Genomic DNA, 3971 nt, shown 5'->3' with positions numbered 1-3971 from the left:
GCCATTATGAATGTAGAGAAGAGCCAAGCAAAATGACACCTTTTATTGGCTAACTAAAAAGATTACAATATGCAAGCTTTCAAGGCAACTCAGGCCCCTTCTTCAGGCAAGATGTAATCTTGGAGAGAGAAGAAATGGTCAGTGCCAGCATCCCTTCTTGTGCCAAGGTGGTGTTGCTTATGTTTTCATAGCTTGGGAGGTGGTCACCAGACACTAATTCTTGACTATATAATAACATATAATATAATATAATATAGGGCGGCACGGTGGCGCAGTTGGTAGCACTGCTGTCTCGCAGTTAGGAGACCTGGGATCACTTCCTGGGTCCTCCCTGCGTGGAGTTTGCATGTTCTCCCCGTGTCTGTGTGGGTTTCCTCCCACAGTCCAAAGACATGCAGGTGAGGTGAATTGGTGATTCTAAATTGTCCCTAGTGTGTGCTTGGTGTGTGGGTGTGCCCTGCAGTGGGCTGGCGCCCTGCCCAGGGTTTGTTTCCTGCCTTATGCCCGGTTTTGGCTGGGATTGGCTCCAGCGGACCCCCGTGACCCTGTAGTTAGGATATAGAAGGTTGGGTAATGGATGGATGTTTAAGGGAATACCACACCCTGCTGGCTGAAGCCCAGCATTACATCTAGGAGTGCCTACTCTAGCAGGTGGGCGGCTTACCAGCTGACACTCTCCTCATTTCACAGCTCCAGTCCCAAGGAGGTCTTTTGTCCCAGCTGTAGCGAGATGAAGGTGAAACTTTTGCCATAACTACCCTCGAACCTCAGGGAGAACGATTAAACTGGCATGGATTTTAAATGTGTTATATGTTCCTAGGCAGTAAGATGTAGTGGTTAAGGCTTTGGATTTCAAACTCTGGGGGTTCAAATCCCAACACTGACACTGTGTGACCCTGAGGAAGTCACTTGACTCTACCTGGGCTCCAATTGGAAAACCAAAAGAAACTGAGCCAATTGTATCATAAATGTTGTAAGTCAACTTGGATAAAGGCGTCCACCAAATAAGTAAATGTAAATATGTTTGAATACATGGATCCATCTTTATTTAAATTGTTACTACTAATAAAAAAAAAAAACAAAACAATTTCTTGATGCCACTCTCAGGGCATTAGAGTAGTTTAAGGCATTTTGGGAAAGTCTGGCTTTTGAGTTTGGAGTCAGGCTGCCTGGGGTAAGGCCAATCCAATGGGCCCAAAGCCTAAAAGGAGAAGAGATAAGAGAATTATCCCCGTTTTTTTTGTGCTGCCCTTTTTGTAAACCCTCTTTTTTGGACTTTGTGTCAAAGGATTTCACAACAACCATATGACAGATAGTAATTAGCGGGGGGAAATAAGTTGTTTGTCAAAATTGATCTGAATCTTTTAGTTAGCTGTTTTCTGATTCCTGTCCATAGTACAACTCCTAATGCTTAAATATTCATTTCTGCATTCTGGGGTGGCAGTTCCACGGCATCTCCGGGTAGGGGTTATTTGTATTTGTAGCACAATTTCTAGCGCTGACTTTGCTATGCCTTTCAGTATAGAAATGTCCAGCCATCATTTAATTGTGTAGGAGTTTCTAATGCTTGCTAGAAGAACTCCCCCTCATGTGTTTTGCCATTTTTTCCTAGTGTGGATTCTCATATGTTTTTTAAGATTGCTCATGCTTGAGAAGCATTTACCACATTCTGGGCAGCAGTGTGGCTTCTCACCCATGTGTATTACCAGGTGCATTTTAAGGTCCCTTTTCCGGGAGAATCGCTTGCCGCACTCACAACAGCAATAGGGCTTCTCACCTGTGTGAACCACTGTGTGCATTTTTAAGGTCCCTCTTTCGAGAAAACCGCTTTTCACAGTCAGTGCAGCAATACGGCTTCTCCCCAGTGTGAATAACTGTGTGCACTTTAAGGGAGTAGGTGTGTAAAAATCGTTTGCCACACTCAGCACAGCAATGCGGCTTGTCGCCACTGTGAGTCCTTGTGTGGATTTTCAGGTCGCTCACCTGTGAGAATAGTTTGCCACACTGAGAACAGCAATGCGGCTTCTCGCCGGTGTGAATGCTCGTGTGCACCTTAAGAGCACTGATAACTGATCACAACTTATCAGATCCCTGGAGGTTTTTAAACCCAAATTCAAGAACATATTCTTTCTACTCACCAGTACATCATTGCTACTCAAGGATTGATTACTTCTTTATAGATAATAACTTCTTGCCTAAGATTAAATCTTGTAAATACGATGCTATTGTTATTTCAGACCATGCTCCGATGATCTTGGAGCTGAAATTACTAAGCCCCATACACTCACCCCGCAGATGGCGTCTCAATCCGCTTCTATTAGCTGACGAGAATTGTACTGAATTTATATCCAAACAAATTGAATTCTTTCTAGAGACAAATACATCCCCTGAGATCTCTGCAGGAATACTCTGGGAAACTCTTAAGGCCTTCTTAAGAGGACAGATTATCTCATATCTTTCCCACAGAAATAAATCCGAAGCGAAGAAAGTAGCAGAGATAAAAAGCGAAATTACTAAAATAGATGAAGAACATGCCAGACTACCAAGCGAGACTCTACATAAGAGGAGGCAGGCTCTACATTCAGAATTAAACCTCTTGACAACTAAAGAAACTGAACAACTAATTTACAAATCCAGACATCATTATTATGAACATGGAGAGAAAGCTAATAAGCTTTTAGCGCAACAAATTCACAAGCAAGATGCATACGCAATCTCGGTAATTACTAACACGAACGGAGATAAAATCATCGAACACAAAAATATAATGTACACTTTTAGAGACTACTATAAATCCCTATATACTACTGAGTTTAAAGAAGACAATATACAATCTAATGCATTTCTGGATACATTACAGATACCACAAATTGACGCTTTTAGTGTGGAGGAACTCGATAAACCTCTGTCATTATCAGAATTACTGGATGCTATAAAGTCACTCCAAGGTGGAAAAGCAGCAGGCCCTGATGGCTACCCTGCAGAGTTTTACAAGAAATTCTCCGCTCAGCTAGCTCCCTCCTATTAGCAACATTTACAGAAGCCAGAGATAACCAATCTCTTCCACAAACCTTTCGAAAAGCACTAATCACTGTCTTTCCAAAACAAAATAAGGACTTATTACAATGTGCATCATACAGACCAATTTCACTTCTGAATAACGACGTTAAAATACTCTCTAAAATCATAGCTAGAAGGATGGAGAAAGTGCTCCCTCAGTAATATCACAAGACCAAACTGGATTTATTAGGGGCCGACACTTATCTTCAAATCTTGACGCCTGTTTAATGTAATATACTCACCAACTAAATCAAACACCCCAGAAATATTATTATCATTGGATGCAGAAAAAGCATTCGACATGATTGAATGGAAATATCTTTTACTATTTTGGAGAAGTTTGGGTTTGGCCCGAACATTTGTGCATGGATTAAATTACTGTATACTAACCCAGAAGCTTCAGTTTGCATCAATAACATTTGCTCAGACTACTTTAAACTAGAACGTGGCACAAGACAAGGATGCCCTTTGTCACCACTGCTGTTTGCAATTGCCATTGAACCACTGGCAATACATTGTCGAAATACTGATCAGATAAAGGGGATTAGCAGAGAAGGACTGGAACAGAAAATCTCATTATATGCAGATGACATGGTACTGTATATATGGACCCAGAAAATTCTGTGCCTGCAGTCTTAGCAGCACTCACAGAATTTCAAAAGCTCTCTGGTCTCAGAATTAATCTGAATAAAAGTGTACTCTTTCCGTGAATTCTCAAGCATATAATATTAGATTAGACACCCTTCCTTTTATCATTGCAGAACAGTTTAAATACCTCGGGGTAAACATCACAAGTAAACATAAAGCTCTTTATCAACAAAATTTCGTCGTCTGCATGGAAAAAATTAAACAAGACTTGCATAGATGGTCAACCCTTCATCTCACACTAGCTGGAAGAATTAACACTGTTA

The sequence above is a fragment of the Polypterus senegalus genome, chromosome 4 (genome assembly GCF_016835505.1).
Source record: "Polypterus senegalus isolate Bchr_013 chromosome 4, ASM1683550v1, whole genome shotgun sequence".
Classification (NCBI taxonomy): Eukaryota; Metazoa; Chordata; class Cladistia; order Polypteriformes; family Polypteridae; genus Polypterus; species Polypterus senegalus.
This window is presented reverse-complemented; position numbering follows the sequence as displayed.